The following is an 18,782-nucleotide window of genomic DNA, read 5'->3' on the forward strand; positions in this document are numbered from 1 at the left end:
GCATCTAATGACAATGGTACAAGGCATCTGATGACAATGTTCACATATTGATAAACTCGTTGAAATGTAATATTGAAATTGAAGATTGTTTCATGCTGTGGTCAGATATGCAATTGCAGTAAGATGTGCCAAATTATTCACAAAGTAACACAAAATGTAAGACAGTTCGAAAAACAGTCAAAAATCATATTTTTGATGTGAATTACCTATATCGACATGTAGCTGTTTGGCAGTTCTGGATCATGATTATGATCACGGAGAGTAGTGCTGGACAAATGACCAATAATAACCTAATAATAGACCAATAATGTATACAAATAATTAATTACAAAGTAATAAACATAAAGTTGATATTGTTCACATAAACTTTTCAATATGCATATTATGCAAATTGGCGATACAAACGTTTTTCTGTTATATGATGTTGTATTGAGAACATCGTTTCAGAACATATACATGATGGAAAATAAATAAAATGCTTAATATCAATTGAAATGTTGACACCAGCATGATGAAACTGCTCATACATGATATTAATATCAGTACATAGCTTAGACTGTTCACATTGCTGCTTGCAGCTGTATTCTGATATTCAAATTGTCATCCATACATACAAGTGTCAGCAGAATGAACACTAAATGTTTATTTGGTATTAAATTGGTGATTCTGTATAATTCTCCCTTAAGCAAATAACATGATAAAATCATTCATAGAAATGCAATTACAACATAAATGTTACTACCTTGTACATTGAGTATGTATATTAGCACTACAAATAAATGAATGGATACAAACGATGCATATTCATTTCTTTGCATGACAAAGTGAATATACATATCCTGGAATAATACAATATGCATTATTAGCGTGAAAACATTAATAGCTAACGTAATCTCACTGTATCTTATATAATAATAATAAAACGAGTTATATTAAAGTTTCCAACGAGAAACTACGCTAAATTTTTTGTTCATAGTCGTAATGAAAACAGTTCACTACACTTATTTAAGTGGCAGACTTTAGAAAGAATTACTAATACCTGGCTTTTAGTAGTATAAATGATTTTTTGTTTTCCACGCCTAACAAATGTTGCATTTCAGCCGAATTTCACCCCATATCTTCAAAACTATGATTTTAGTGGGATTGACAGGAGTGCTAAATAGTAAGTGGTGATAATGGTGAAGGACAATTGGAGACCGCTTAGATGACAGCATGCTAATAAAGACAATTGGAGGGCAGTGAGAAATGAGTGGTAGACAGTGAGTGTGGTAGAAAAGTTATGAGGGAAGATGGCAATTTGGAAGCAATTTGATTGGGCGAGAGGCGTGTGTGTGGAGAGACGACAGTGGAGAAATTTGGAAGGGCAGTGTGGAGGGTCGATATCAAACAGCAATTTGGAAGAGCAGTGTGGAGGGTCGACATCAGCAGCAATTTGGGAGGGCAGTGTGGATGGTCGTTATCAATCATCAATTTGGGAAGGCTGTGTGGAGGGTCGACATCAAACAGCAATTTGGAAGGGCAGTCTGGCGGGTCGACATCAAACAGCAATTTGGGAGGGCAGTGTGGAGGCTCGACATCAAACAGTAATTTGGAAGGGCAGTGTGGAGGGTCGACATCAGCAGCAATTTGGAAGGGCAGTGTGGAGAACAATTTTCAAAACTAGCTGCCGGGTTTTTTTTGGTTTCATTACACCCATGCTGGAAAACATAAAAAACTTTCGAGCATTTTTCTCACTTTGTAGTCAATCATTTATTTTAGAAAGTCGTGGAAATTGTTGTATTTCCTTAAGTTTATGGAAGGCTTTTAAATTCCCTCTAATTTTCAAAGAACAAGTTGTTAATGTTGTCGGCGAATAGTGACTTTACGCTGTTTACACACCGTGAAAATTAGTGCAAAGTTGCGGAAAGTGATTGCAAAGTTGGTAGATGTATTTTTTATATTTGACCTAAAATATTGCAATATCGAACCCCGCAGTTGTACAGCCAAGAAAACGAATAAAAGCCAGTTGAAAGCACCCTATATTAGCCGATTTTAACATGAGCAGACTGTAGAATGTTAAAATACAGCGTGCAAATTTAAAAGCGATTGAAAAGAATCCGGAGTTGCTTGAATGTTTGACCAAAGTCATTATTATGCCAAACCCGCAGTTGAATTTTGAAGAAAATAACTAAATGTACCGAAAATGCACCTTATATAAGCAGATTACTTTAACAGAGAACTGCAAAATAGAAGGAAAACTGCTTACAAAGTTGTGAAAAACGATTGCAAAGCTGTTGGATACATTTGGGTGTGTGACCTATGATATTATATTGACGGGACCCATAGTTATAAGTTCGAAAATGTGAATAAATATTACGTAAATTGTCGTTAAATTATCGTACGGTCTTTCAAAGCATTTAGAGGCCAAAGTTCAATTCAAGTAGTTACTTGTGCGAATGATATGGATTTAAAAACATTTCCATACATGAAATAACCGTCAATTCAATTGAAATTCCATTTTTTTTGGTTTCACTATACCCATACTGGAAAAGATAAAAGGCAACTTTCGGGCATTTATCTCAATGTGCAGTCAAACATTTATTGTAGAAAATCGTGGAAGTTTTTGTATTTCTTTAAGTTTATAGAAAGTTTTTTAATTTCCTGTAATTTTCAAAAAAACATATTGTTGATGTTGTCGGCAAATAGTGACTCTACGCTGTTTTCACACCGTGCAAAGTTGTGCAAAGTTGGGTAATGTTGCACAAAGCTATTGCAAAGTTTGTAGACGTACTTGTATATTTGACCTAAGTTGTTGTCATATCGAATCCTGCAGTTGTAAAGTGGAAGAACGTTGATAATATGCAATTATTGTGTAAAGTACAACATTCCTAAACTAGCAGTATGTGATTATACATATTTACTATGTTTGTTAAGTTCCCTTTGACATAACCATGTTGGATACCACTCATAGTTGTGGCGTTTAGTGCGAATGACACTGCTAGCGTCGTCTGGTAAACGTCATCATATTAATTCTCCGTCATAACAATGTAAAAGTCGTTTAGTGCCAAACGGCTGATGGCACTTTGGAGAGCGACAACACTGCTGACAAGCAAGTCTTTAATGACACAGAATAGAATAGAATAGTTTTTTGCAATTCATGCTAACATATAGTAATAGCGCCAGCTAGTGGCCAATTAGAAAAAATGTTGTTTTTAGTTAGACTAAACATGGCTGCTTATGTTGGACTTTCTGCGCCCAGGATTACAGTGACTCAGCCTCAACCATAGTTTCTAAGCCATATTTGCAACCAGTAGAAACAGTCTGAGTAGTATAAAATCATGGTATGTACATATAATACGAGAGCCATCTATTAAGAAAAGGTCATTTGGCGGCTACAGTACCAATTCTTGAATCACTTTAATTTGCTGAATGTTTTGTAATATTTCCTAAAATATTCTCTGGTACAGGAACAACATCATGGGCAGCTGGTTTCATCGAGGTACATCTTTGAAACAGATTTTGGACAACCAAAGTATATTCTCTCACCCAAACAAACAAAACATGAACAATTGCAGTAAACTGTTCCTTCGTTTATTGATGGTGAATTTCCACAGCGTAGTTCAACCTTGCTAAATTCATTGTCTTTGGTGACCTTTCTGTTTAATAAGGCATTAACAACTATATTTTCACTGGTAACACATTAAGCATACAGGGCACATTGCAAACAAATCACAGGTTTCACTCGCACACATTGTTATAAAACAGTGATAAACACATTATCCCCTTTCTGTAAATTCTGTTAAAATGTATTCCCGATTATTCACTGCCAGACGCAATTCAGAAAGCTTGTAAAATCTTTGTGATGCGAAAGAACTAGCATGATCATTTTCCTTTAGATATATCTGAAGGTAAATACAATCATTGGACTTTTGATATTCAAAATTCAAAAGTAATGTAAAATTTCATTTATTCCAAGTAAAGATAGTGACTTGGACAGTGACGTTTTTTGGATGATTATTTAATGTATGAATTCCATTCCATTTAGCAAGCTAAGCCTGGTGTAATTGACCATAAATCCTACTGCAAACCTCTAGTCAGAATTTTCAAGTATGTTGATGGGAGGGTAGAATTTGAGTAGTGAAGACGTAATGCAAGGACGGTTCTGGCATCTGAGTGGCCAGAGCAAACAGGTGGTTGACAGTTAATATTAATTCGTTGATTTGATTGATCCGTGGAAATTGTGGTAACCTGCACTACCTTGAAACTGACAGAAACACTACTCTATGGAGTGTACTCTATCGAGTGTTATTTCAGAGAACAATCTCTCGCATCAGATGACATTTATTCAAGAGTTGATACCTCGTTTTCTTTTCTTATATTCAACGCTTATTATACAATTTATTTAAACGATGGAATTAACGGTGACAGTCGACTATTAGAAATGAATATGGTATTATATATTTATTGATACGATCAGGGATATAAGGCCACGCTGCCCACGCTGCTCTAGAGTGTTGCTTGTTTTGCACATTCTTTGATATCATAGAAACAGACCTCAACTGGAGTAGAATATTTATATTTAAACGCGAGATATAGCTGATTATCGTCTGCATACCCGTGAAACCATTTGTGGTGTTGATGTGATGTGGTGGTGTTGTAAACGGAGAAAAGTATGTGGCCAAGTACAGGGCACTGAGAGACACAAAAATATACATGCGATTGCTTACTAGTAGTACATATATAATATCTCACAGACAGATTGAGTGATATGACGGTAATGTGAATGAATACTGTATTCCCCGTTTAGAGAAATTAGTGGTGGTCTCAATGATATCCAGGAGGCATAGTATATCTTCTATCTTTGTCATAAATTATTGACTGAACAAGTTTGCTAATTTGCATTTCCAGTTTAAAGAGAGGTTGGTTTGGTGAACAAGCTAGAAACAGTTCGAAATAACCTGCTCTGATTGTTGGCATTTTCTTCCACACAATTGGTATAGTAACTGGACCTAGCCTCAGGAATTAAATTATTAACATTGCTGCAGATATCTTTGAAAATTTGATTCTCTCTGGTTAAAGCCCTAATAACCGAAGAGTATGTTGTAATTGCAGAGTGCACGTCCTGATTAGAGAAGATTAACAACAACATATAACTTCTAAAAAGTGAAGTTACGTTATTTTTTGTATTTAGGTTGATAAAATGCCAAATGATCCGACCGTCACTAATATGTACTTTATATCAAAATCATGTAGTTCCTCTTTGACATTATTTGTCGTGACCATTTGTTGATACTGTGGTTAATCTCGTCATTACAACAGATTTTATTTATAGCTAAACTGCAAGTATAGCATTAGTTCTTCTTACTTTTGAGATCAATAAATAACAAGAGTTGGCACTTTAATTATACATTATTTATAGAAGGCCAGTCCTGACACGATCACATCACCTAGACTATCCAATCAGACACAATAACTGAGTATAAAACTGTGTCATGTAACACACACGACTAATATTTCTTCATACTGCATATCATAAGGTGAATGATATTGTTCTTAGGAGTCTGTTTATACGCTAATTTTCAAGATAGTTTCTGCTATATTCGTATGTTAATGAAGTACTATGCAATATAGCAGATGTCTTCTCCATAATGTTGGCAAACTACTGAAAATCAACCATGGACCACTTAGGCTTGCTCGTGGAACGGGTTGTTAAATGAAACTTTCGTGCAAGCCATATACTGAATAATTCGAAATGCAGGAAAGAGTTCAGGAAGAAATAATGAATATAGAGAAGCTGAAAGCACTAGAGCTGAACATATGAGAAGGCTTAGACAGACTAACTGGAATAAATGTGTACACGCTATGTACCTTCTACAACCATATCTAGCATAGCACAATGTTGGTATTGCAGACACATTGGTTATGAAGAAAAAACGTGTCATGCAATCATCAGAAAAGGTTTTGTTGCTAATGTTTGTAAGATAGAAAAAGGCAATGAAGCCCTGAAAGGTGAGACAGGCACTGAATTGTAGTCTCAAAATCCATTGACCGTGAAACATGTCTCAACTTGAGGGGAGGCTAAATTATATCGGATGATTCCACTTACTGGGTTGCTGTTTGTTGATATGGCTTATCGGGCCAGTCACAACACGTCCCCTGTAGATAAGCGAACCGTCAATGGGATACAGTTGATCCCTTTCGTGATTCAGTAGTGTTTGTACAAACTACATAGTTTACTATCAGGTATAGTACTTGTGTTGTGATTGATGGTACGACTAATGGCGCACATAACGCTTTTTTATAGGGTTGGTCAATGCGGTGTACTTAGACATACCTGAATAGCCCTATATATAAGTTACTAGTCAAACAGTGGAGCAAAATTGTTTTGCCTTCATTCATTGGAGATCTCAGGTACAGCTACGAAAGCAGATTTGCTAGACAAGGAGAAACCAAGCCCAGTTGTTGCCAGTGTTAGACACCTCAAAAATTGCTACGGTCACTAAAATAAGAAATGGCGACATTACATGACAAATACAATTACAGGTGAACTGATTTATTTGTGTTTATCCCTTGATATATACTCCACACTTAAAATTTATAAAGTTTATTTGATCGAATGAATGTTAACAGTTAACTAATGAATGACAGTTAACTAATAAATAAAAGTTACTAGTACGTGAACTGAATCTTGATAGAGCCAAGAGTATACGGTCACACTGACCTATTTGATTATATCTCGCGTGTGTTATCAGCGTAAATGAGATAAGCGTATCTAATATGTTTTTGATTTACGTATATCGTTGTATTATTACCTTTGTACTTTATGTAACCTCGTTCATTAGGGGTGAAACGTGTTAAACACACTGTATTTGACCTGTGAAAACAGCACATATATAACTTAGGTTTGCAGGGGTGGATTTTCTCCGTTTTGTCACCTTCACAATGTTACGTTTTTCTGATCGGATCGCCCTGCCTGGAAATTAAAACTGTAACATACATGCATCGACGAATACAGAATAACAAATGATACTTCTATGTGCAATATTTAGAGTTACACGAGATAATTTCACGGCTGTAGTCCTCATACCTTGAACAGTGTTGTCATAATAGTATCAGCACTCAGAATTGCGCTGCTGAAGGCAGTTAACAATATTCAAAATGCCGGTAAGAGTCAAAACAGGAGTATGTTGTTGAAATTGAAATTGATTTTTTTGAAATAAATGTTGAAATTTACAGAACATGGATAATTATTTCAAAGGAATATGAAGTCCGGAATGCGCTGCATCCACGATGTATATCTAGGCCCCAAAAACATTTCACTTTAATGGTGACATAACCAACATGTGCGTGGAATAATTTAGATGTGATTTTGTTATATTGAATAACAATTTCATACTTTCACCATGTTCTAACAAATTTAATCTATTTTGTATGTGGCGAGATTAGTGACCATATTATTTTTATTTCCTTTATTTGTAAATAAAGCAAAAATCAAAAACGGCGTCAGCCAAATAAAAGCACATATACATTCATATGAGATAATGCAGAGCTTAACCAATTGAATAAACAGCCACTGTGCTACAAATAGTACTCGCAAATCGAATTCTGCAAGGGTATATAATGGTTGTTTGGTTCAATTATTGATTTGTGTGAACTCAGCAGCCCTCTCAACTTAATATTACATGCAAGAACTTAACTACTCCGTCGACTTTTTACGTTTTTCCCGTGAAAGCATGTTGAATGTACCCTTCTTCGACAGCCTATTTATGTATTATCAACTTGTTTGTATGTCCTCCCTTGATGACGATTGTTATAAGTTATAAATGGGCTACGGAAGGAACTGGTCCCTTGTAGAATATGATTGGCAAATATTGAAACCTTAGAAATAAGAATGATTAACATTCATCATTCTGAAGAATGTCAAATATAGAAATGCAGTTTTGAAAAGTAACACCAATCATATTTTTTAGATGAGCTAAAATAAAACAAAACAAAATTGAGATGCTGCTTAAGTGATGATCAATTATCACTATCGTCACACGTTGCTATTGTACTTAACAAGAGGTTAACACTAAACACAAAGGAATGGCTTTGAAATAGGCTTGAAGTAAGATAATTCAAAACTTATTTGGAAGCCTTGAACTAGAAATTGTCATATGCAGTTCGAACAAAAATCGTAGCAGAATTAGTATATATATTGATTATAGTGAATTCGTTAGAACAAAGGTTAGTTAACTTTTCTTGTTCAAGCATAATGTGTGTCATGATAAAGCTATAAATTTATTATTCAATTCAATCCAACGGACTTCCAAGTTTGGTATTCCAAACCTATGTTAGTTATGTCACTGTTTAAGTGAAACATCTTGGAGCATATATATGCATCGTGAATGCAGCGCATTTTTGACTTCATATCTTCATATTCGTTTAAAAATAATTATCCATGTTCTGCATTTGAAATAAATCACTAAGCTTAATTTTAATTGTCGCAACAACATATTACTGTAATTGACTCTTACCGACTTTATAGTTATAGGTCTTTATATTTGTTAATATCATTAACTGCTTCCAACAGTGCAATTATGTGTGCTCATACTATTATGCCTTGAACACACTTTTCACGACTTTTGGGAAATCAGTGTGAAGTAAGCAAAATTAATACCTCTACCACAAAATGAAAATGTCTCGTGGAGTCCTTAGGTCAAGTAGTTCTAAATAGTGTATATTGAAATATCGATGCGTGTATGTTACCGTTCTATTATTGTTAATTTCCAGGCAGGCTGAGCCGATCAGTAAAACGTAAACTTTTGAGAGTGACAGAAACAGAGAAAGGCCACCTTTAGCAGGAACTCAGCATGTACCTGTGCTGTGTTCACCGGTCAAACATAGTGTGTTTAACGCGTATCACCCACTAATGAACGAGTACAAAACTGTTATAACTATATACGTAAATAAAACAACATATTCAATACGATTACTGCATTTACGCTGATAATACACTCTATAACTAAGCAAATAGGTCAGTGTGACCTTATATTCATGGCTATATCAAAGGTTATTATAGTACATTCTATTAGTTAACCATCAACATTTAAATCGATCAAACCAAGTTTTGTTCAAACTTTATACGCATAATCTGCTGGTTTGTGAATTTCATTCCCAACACAATAATTGCATATTAAAAATGTTCTTCAATGAGTGGGACTTCAACAATTTGATAGTAGAAGTTGTGAAATATAATCAGTGTATGTTGTACAATATGTCATTGTAATCAGCACAAAATATATATTAGTTAATCATTTACACAAAACAGTCAACAACGTTGCTATGCAGGTCAAAGAGTCAATCCTCGAAATAAATATTATATATATTATATGTAATATTATTATATTACACATACTATGATTAAAACTGAGCAGTAGTTTGTATTCCTTTCTGGAAAATTGACCTCCTAAATCTGTTCTTGATGGTAGCACATATGCATTGTTTTTTTTACTAATACTTGATCTGTAATTGAGGCGTTTGGTTCATACAACTATGTTAACTAAGTGTTAGCTAATGTGACTTATAACACTTCCATTAGCAGTAACCTTTGGCACTGCATCCCCTTCAACGCAACTTACTGAAACTATGGCAAAAATCAAACATGGCGTCAGCCAAAACAAAAAAACATGTGTATATTCATATGAAATTACTTTGTAATTGTATGAGGACGGCTCAATGACAGAAAAATGGGATTTGACAAAAAGATAACTCATTCCCAGAATCGTATCACTTTTCTAAAAGCAATTCGAATTTTTTTGACGAATTACGAGAAGTTGATATTGTGAAATATTATACTATTATAGTAAAATGCAAATTCTATGCGAGACAGAATATAGTCATGTAGAAGTTACTGTTTTTTTTAGTTGTTCTCTTATTTTGTATAATATGACCTGCCTTTGAAACAAGCAACCATTGTTTGGTTTTGATATGTGCATCGTGTAGTGCTCATTGTTCTATATTCTACAACAGTCAATTAACTCCTTCAAACCATGTCACCAAATACAGTTCGGGATTACTCTGTATTTGCCAACACAATGCATATATTACAAAAATAAACATTGCAAATACTGTTGTCTGAAATTTCAACTTCTAATCTGATCGAAATCAGTATTTATATACTTAACACAAAACAGTATACGTCACGCAAATACTGAAACAAAGGCAAGTGCCTTTCACCCTTTCATTTTTAAACATAGCACCAGTGAAAATTTATTTCATAACGTTCATATATTATTCTTGGGATAAGTGAACTATGTAGAATTACGTTATTTTTCATTCAGGCTGATAAAATGCCAAATGTTTTGACCGTCACTAATATATATTCGGAATCAAAGTCAGGTAGTTCCTCTTTGACATTTGTTTTCGTCGTGACCATTTGTTGATGATGCCCAGAATAATACAGTGGTTAATCTCTTTATTACAACAGATTTAATTTATAGTTTGATAATATCAGTAGGACATTCCTAGCATATTGATTTAACATCTGGTCTGGCATTAGTTTTTTTCTACTTTTGAGATCATGAGTACTTTTATTATACATTATTTATAGAAGGCCGGTCCTGACACGATCACATCACCTAGACTATCCAATCAGACACAATGACTGAATATGAAACTTTGCCATGTAACACACAAGACTCGTGTTTCTTCATACTGCATATCATAAGGTGAATGCTATTGTTCTCAGGAGTCTGTTTATACGCTAATTTTCATGATAGTTTCTGAACTGTATTCGTATGTTAATGAAGTACCATGCAATATAGCAGATGTTTTTTCCATAATGTTGGTAAACTACTGAAAATCAACCATGGACCATTTCAAATCTCAGTTTGAAATACCATTAGAACTTTTAGGATACAGTCCAGACAACCACCACACAGAGGCAAAACAGCTGAAAAGAAAAAGCCTATCAATACATTTGTGCCAGGCATTGACTTCACCACATCAACCATGGCCGCCACACCTGAGCTATGCAAGCCCATCACTAGTAAGTGTAAGTCGCTACTTGCAATCTGGAATGCAAAATCTATTTGTAACAAAGCACAACAAATAGGGAATTATATCACAGAAAAGACGTTGACATACTTGCTGTCACTGAAAGAAAATACAGTTAATCATGTCATTCATGTGTGTACCCCAAGTGCATACTCAAGTGCCACTGAAGCGACACTATTGCTCAAAAGATTCCCTCTAAAATTTATCATTCTGTATCGACTACCACGTAGTAAGAAGAATAAACACACTATGTCTCGGTTTCTAGATAAGTTTCGTAAGATTCTTCACAACTATGATTCATACACAGGACATCTGTTTATTGGAGGTGATTTTAACTTGCACATCGACAATGCACTTAATTCTGCTACCAAGTGATTCAACAATATTATTCAACAAAACAACCTAACACAGTGGGTTCATAAACCAACCCATAATCATGGCCATATTTTGGATTTACTTATCACTAACTCTGATTTCATAGATTCAATATCTATTGACAGTCAGAGTCTCTCCGATCTCCGTCCAGTTCTTGTCCATGTAAATCTTCAGAAGCCTTCACTCTGCAGAAGCCAAGTTATACATCGTTGTTAATCTTGTATTCTACCATTGACTTCTCCAAGGACATTGACTCCAATCAGGACTTCCATAAACCAGCTTCAAATTTACACTCCGTAGTTACAATATACAACTTGGTACTCTCAGATCTGTACAATAAGTATGTAAACCTGGAGAAATGCATTATCACAGTTCGGTCAGATACCAAGTGACATATACTGCCCGGTTTCTAGACAACTGGACCCCAAGACAACTGGACCCCCGACAACTGGACCCCGAGACAACTGGACCCCAGTCAACTGGACCCCCCATACGTGACGGAACGAGTTGTCTACATCTGTGCCGTTTATCATGATTTTGATAAATAAATGGATCTGATTTAACACATCTCGGTAACCCTAAACCGATCTGAGCGAGTTGTACCACTGATCGCCATTACGTGCGAATAGCTACTTCATTGGAAATGTACTCCATTGTTCATTACCGTTCACATGCGTCGCCATGTTTGGGCGATACCACCCTCTTCTTTGTAAGGGGGGGGGGGTAATCATTGTTAGCTTGATCGTTAATAATCGTTATCTGTTTTCTTTTTTCAGAATAGTTGGAAGAATGGAGTTTGTTTTAATGTTGCTGCAATATAATTAAACACTTTTCCCCATTGTGTACGCGTTGTTTACCTCATTAGTTCTTCTGCAGTTAGTTTGTTTTGGTACGGTATATCTCTTTTTGGAGGATGTGGTGGCCCTGAAAAGGGCCGTTTGGTTTGGTTTACATTCCTTTGTTTAAGCTAATAACAAGCATAGAGTGCACTTCGCACATTGAGGTTACGACATTGTATCTTTGTAAGTAGGTTTTACCGACATACTACATGCTGCAATTATAGTAATCTAGTAACAATCTATAGTTAACTTGTACAACAGGCAGTTGAAAGTTACACAAACATGTGTTAGTTCAACTGTGCTTATACATTATTACAGTGAAAACGGATTAATTTACTTAAACGCGAAAAATATTTGATCGGGCAAATAGAACTGTTATTTATTAAATAGTGACCTCGTATCAACAAAGTTGGTATATGTTTTCACTGCATTTGGCTATTCGTACTTGCCAAATTACTACAACTTTCGAGGAACGCGATACAGATCTTTGCTTTATAATTTCATGTACTCAGTTCAAGTTAGGTTTAACTACATGTATTTGAATTTGGAACACTTGTGTTAATCGTGAAATTGCATATCGGTACCACCTCTTTGAAGACTTAATTGCCGTCACCAGACGGGTGTTGCGGTAACACCTATTTGAAGAATGTTTATTGCTGTTATCCATTAGTCCGTCCTTAGTGCTGCACTGCTTTGAGTTTCGAGTACAAACAAAGAGATACACTGTACTTCGAGTTTACCCTCTTACAGACAGAGATATAACCGGTACGTACTACGAGTTTCCTGTGCTCAAGTACAAATATATAACCGGTACGTACTTCGAGAAATACACTGTACGAGTTTATTGTAAGTCAAGTACAGACAACGAGACACACTGCTTTGAGTTTCGAGTACAAACAAAGAGATACACTGTACGAGTTTATTGTAGTCAAGTACAGACAAAGAGACACACTGTACGTACTTTGAGTTTCCTGTGCTCAAGTACAAAGAGATACACTGTACGAGTTTATTGTTGTCAAGTACAGACACAGATATAACCCGTATTTGTTTACAGGTACATATAAATGGCCCGTGATATGTACGAATCACTGCTAATTCTTAAACAAACTTCAAACAATGTGTTCATAAAATGTCTCTTCTTCGGAAACCTGGAAAATATAATAATGTTTATTATGCATGTGTTAGCGTTGTCAACTTATGGCTACTACACCGATGCTATGAATGGTATCGTCCAAGATGACGGTGCACTGCCGTTCGTTGCGTGGAACGGTAATGAATCGATCTATTTACAGATCTAGACAACCTCGTCCCGTCAGTGCCGTCACTGGTTAACCCCGTCACGTATACGGGGGTCCAGTTGTCTCGGGGTCCAGTTGTCTGGGGTCCAGTTGTCTCGGGGTCCAGTTGTCTGGGGTCCAGTTGTCTTGGGGTCCAGTTGTCCAGTTACCTACTGCCCATATAATTGCGGCCAAAATTATCGTTGGGCTGGAGAGGAACAATGTCGCGTGAACAGACTTAAAATTCGCCGTCAAATTTACAAAGATGCCTTCCACAATGTTAATAGGGTGATTTAAGGCAAATTCGAGTTACTACAACAATTTTGAGAAGGAAAATATTAACAATCAGAGCAATTTATTGTTATTGTTATTGACTGTTTCTAGCTTGTTTGCCAAACCAACGTCTTTTCTAAATCAATCTTAAAATTTTATTAGCAGATTATGTCATTTTGAATTTACAATGTTTTCTTTCTCACAATGACGCAAACGATGTCATGAAAAGGCTTGCTTGTGAGCTCGGAAAGTGCTGTAGCTCCCAAAGGTATCATCTTGGGTTCGAGGCCATACTAGAAGTGCTATTCACACTAAATACCGCAACTGTGATATCCACCACGATTATGTCAAAACGAAGTTAACAAACATGTTTCATGTGTACAATCACATAATCCTAGATTGAGAGTATCTTCCTCCACACAAACATTGTATATTACCATCGTTCTTCGGTGAGTTTGACTTGAACAATTCGTGGAAAATAATCACTGGATGCTGTACAATATGTCATGTTTACCTGTAATCAACGCAGGATATATATTGGTCAATCATTTACTCAAAACAGTCCACGACGTAGTTATGCATGTCAATGGGTCAATTCCATAAAAACAATCCTACATTGTCCATAAGACTGTGTATTCGTCGATATAACCATTACATAATTATATGATTCTATAAGACATGTACTATAGTTAAAACATAAGCAGTGGTATTATTTTCAATAAAATATTCATGTTAAATCTTCTCTATATAAATTTACAAATACTTATACTCGATATCTAATTCTGGCGTTCGGTTTGTACAACTATGACAACTGAGTGTCAGTTAATGTGATCTATCACACGTTAGTTCGATAGCAGTGACCTTTGGCACTGCAGCTATTTTAACGCAACACACGGGAACTATAGCAACAATCAAACATGGCGTCGGCCAAAAAAAACCAAAAAACATGTGTACATTCTTAGTTTACTCTGTAATTGTGTGAACACAGCTCAACGACAGAATATATGATTTGACACTAAGGCAACTCATTTCTAAAATATATAAATTTTCGAAACACTGTTAGACTCTCTAGGATTTTGTTGACGAATTGCTGGGAGTTGATAGTGTGAAATATTATACTATTATATTAGAATGCATATTTTATGCAAGACAGATTATTGCCATGCAAAGCTTACTGGATTTCTATATAGCTCGAACAAGAATTTTTAATTTTCAATCGTAACTGCCTGTATTTAAACGAATAACACTTGGACTAGATACATTTCTCGGGACATTTCCCCTCTATTTGCCCAGTTACATGTCGCTACTTCACTTATATTTGACGTAAGTCAATGAAAAAACATTTACATGATTATAATTTGATGTCATAACCACTCCCGGTCTCTAATTTCAATCACTATTTGCAGGAATAAACAAGATCAGTACAAGCATGATTTTACATGTGATTATCCTTATATACACACCTTATACGCAAAATAACAATAAACTTTGAGGTTGTTTTTTTGAATAACAACCTGCAACTCGATATTTGAAGGGAATGGGCGATATTATAGACCTGCCATACTCTCGGCATGATATCGGAAATAACACTCGACATCGTCTAGTGTCATTTCCGATATCATGCCTCGAAATTACACTTCGTTGGTACGGTCGTGACATCATCCCGTGGCGAAGCCCAGGGATGATATCACGACCTACCTCCGAATAAATTATGTGTCCTGTTCCATTATGCATTATGAGTTGCTCATCAACACCATGCTCATAAAGACTGGTCGCAGCTGTAGCACGTAGACTATGGTTTGTAAAGTTACCAACGATTCCAGATCGGAATAAATCTGGCAGCACGAGTTGAATAGAATTGTGACCCATCGGCTGCTTAAACCATATCTTGTCGAATTCTTCGTATTTACGCCGGGGTTGCAGGTAGAATGCTTTTTGTTTTCCCTCGGGTGGGCAGAGTGATGTGTACTTCTTGTACATTCTAATATGGCATTGTTGGGGTTTTCAGCATTTGCATAATGCATTACCTCCTTTCGTCTTACTCTTCAGATGCTACCACCTTGGTTGCTTTTCGACACGTCTTCCACATACTTCAAATAAGGCGTTTCACTTGGTGACTCGTGTAAAGTGATTTGGGGTGGATCAAAACGTAGAGCTCGATGTTCCATTCCGCTTTTGAGGGAAAAGTGTTTGCCATTTAGAAATACCATAGTGCGAACAAGAACCCGGGAGAATAGTCTCCTAGCAGCTTTATTTTCCACAGTAACGCGGTTTGGTCTTTGGTAAATACCTCAGCTTGTTTTGTTTTTGATCCCAACCCAAAACTGGGCAATCTTTTCATTTCTGAATCGAACACTTGACGAAAACCCTGGAATTTTTTATCACTTAGAACATTTAGATGCGTTTGCAGCGCAGAACAACGGTAGCTTTGCAAACACATGATCAAAGATAACAATGATTTTGGAGGATAACAATTTCCATCCACTTTGCGCACCTCTAGAACGAATTCACTTAACCAATAAGCCAAGTCCACGACGGGCATTACTTCGATACAGTCATAAATTCTCACCTTTTCATCAGTCGTTAATTCCAGTCGGGTGTTATTTCGTACCATCGCCCATTCATTAAAAATACGCAGAACCCACATGTTACGTCGCCTTGTGTTTTTTGGTATTGAATCCTTAGCGACGGCCCGTACAACATAATCCGACACTGGGTCGCAAAACCGTCCACTCTAGATTTCCTGCAATATGATAAAACAAGTTTGCTTTTTTTTAATACAAGAATATGATAAACCAGTAAATTGTAGTCACTGAAGTGAGTAAATACTTACTTGTGGAACAGTACCCGGTTCAATATCGACATTATCAAACCCGAGCTGATTCAAATATTCAGCTGCCTGCGTCGCTTCTATTAGTTCATCGTCGTATGCATAGGTGACAGGTGTATGGAAGTTTACTAGAGTAGGCTAGAGTAATGAATAGAACTGCTTTTGTGATGCAAAGTAGGTCAATGTGCTGGGTGATTCTGTAGTGTGATGTGGTTAGTTTTCCAGAGGTGAGCATCTCCTGCAATTCTACTCATTGTCGCTGGCAAGGCGTTCAGGCTTTGAGTTGGTGGAAGTCAGTGTTCACTTCGCTGTATTAGGTCGTCCAAGTATTTAGAGTAGAGGTCTGCCAAATTGGTCTTGCAGCTTGGGGATATTCCTGAGACTTGGAGATTCCAATCTTTCGTGAGGGAGATGGTCCAGACGCCAGCACATAGAAACTGTAAGTTGAGATTTCAGTTTAATCGTTTCTTAGTAGTTCATTCAACTGTACAGTGAACGGTAGCCCGGTTGAATACATCCATATATTGTTACTTTAGTTGTGTTTGAAACGGCAGGTATTATGGAATGCACTTGTCCCTTTTCCAGATGACCTGTGAGTGGTGAGCCGTCGTTACACATGGAGCATGGAGGGCAGTTTGAGTGGAAGACTGTGAAATGGAATTTTGGATTGTTTGGAATGAAGCAAAAGTGTTGAGCAAGTGAACGATTGAACTTACCGGACATTATGACAGTCTGAACTTGTTATTGTGTGACGTGTTCATGAGGTTAACTCGGTTGTATTACTAACTTCTAATATTATTTCCTAATTTACTGTTTATACTTATAGCGTGTATGCTACACGCATTATTATAATTTAGATCTACATCAACGTTCCTTGTCGCTCCTGTCATATTGTAATGTGTTGGCAGTAACTTATAAAGTACATTATCTAAACACATGTTTTCTGAGATAATGTCCGCCGGGATCTTGCTCTACCAGGACTTCGGCGGCGGGTTGACATGAACCTATCCAGTATATCTCAAATTCAGGTTAATCTCAAAACATTTTTAGTGCTCATAGGATTAGCGGAGGTCACTTCACAAAATGTTAATAGTCGCTAAAGTGTTAGTTCAATAGACAATTTACATATGAAAAGATGAGGACTGTAGAGGGCACGCAACCATTCAATCGTGTAAGCCATGATAAGGAACTATTTTAGTTTCACATGAATTGTAAAGTTTAACTGGATATAAGATCGGCGAGGGTGCAATAACAGAAGTAATGCTATTTTTAGTCCCTAAATAAATTATTATATGTCGCTATAACGGCATATTCAATGAAATGTATACTAACAGTCGCTAGACAAGCACTCTGCCACAATCGAATCATTGAGTTTCAGTTGAAACGACCACATTATAAATATATGCACACAACAACAAATATATATTTGGCGATAAAGTAGTAAATTATAAACGGATTAGTTAGAAATATATATTCAGACCGGGCCACGGAAGCAGGCTTATATGAAACGTGAATGATTTCTGTCATGTCAAACCAGTAGCGCAGCAGTTTGCGTGATTTCCGCTGAATAAGTTGAACGTAAAACAATGGCAAACTCAGAGCTGCCCGTCAATTTACGCTGAAAATATACAACGGACAACGTAGTATATCAGTTCTCTGAGTTCAGCGCAAAACGACAGCAAATTTAGGAATTTCCGCTGTTTACACTTCTAAATTTACGTCGTTTCACTTTCGACGGTTACGTGACGGAAATTCGAACGTTTACTTACCCAAATGTAAACAACGGTTATGCTGCAAAACAAATTGCTAATCCGGCAAGCGGTTACGACGGAAATTCGGGTTTTCATGCAGTGTGTAGTTTGGAGTGCTATCTTCGCGATTGTTTGTAAAATTGGATTTGTGTGTAGTTGCAAACTTTTATTAAAATATTGAATATTAACATCAACATGATTGTCCTTTTTATTTTTTAAATATTTTCTCCAAGCAAACGAAAGTAGTTCAGGGAATTTTTTTGATCATTGGACCTCTCTGTTGCTATTGACGACGGTCCGTACATGGCTCACTGGACCGCAAAAATCCCCGGATGTTCCTATTTTAAGTGTGTGTTTGATTGGCCGGCGGATATAAAGGAGGTCAAAGTCTGTATTTACTTCACACCATTTTTAGATTATT

This window comes from Saccoglossus kowalevskii, chromosome 5, assembly GCF_978046115.1.
Source record: "Saccoglossus kowalevskii chromosome 5, keSacKowa6.1, whole genome shotgun sequence".
In the NCBI taxonomy this organism is placed as follows: domain Eukaryota; kingdom Metazoa; phylum Hemichordata; class Enteropneusta; family Harrimaniidae; genus Saccoglossus; species Saccoglossus kowalevskii.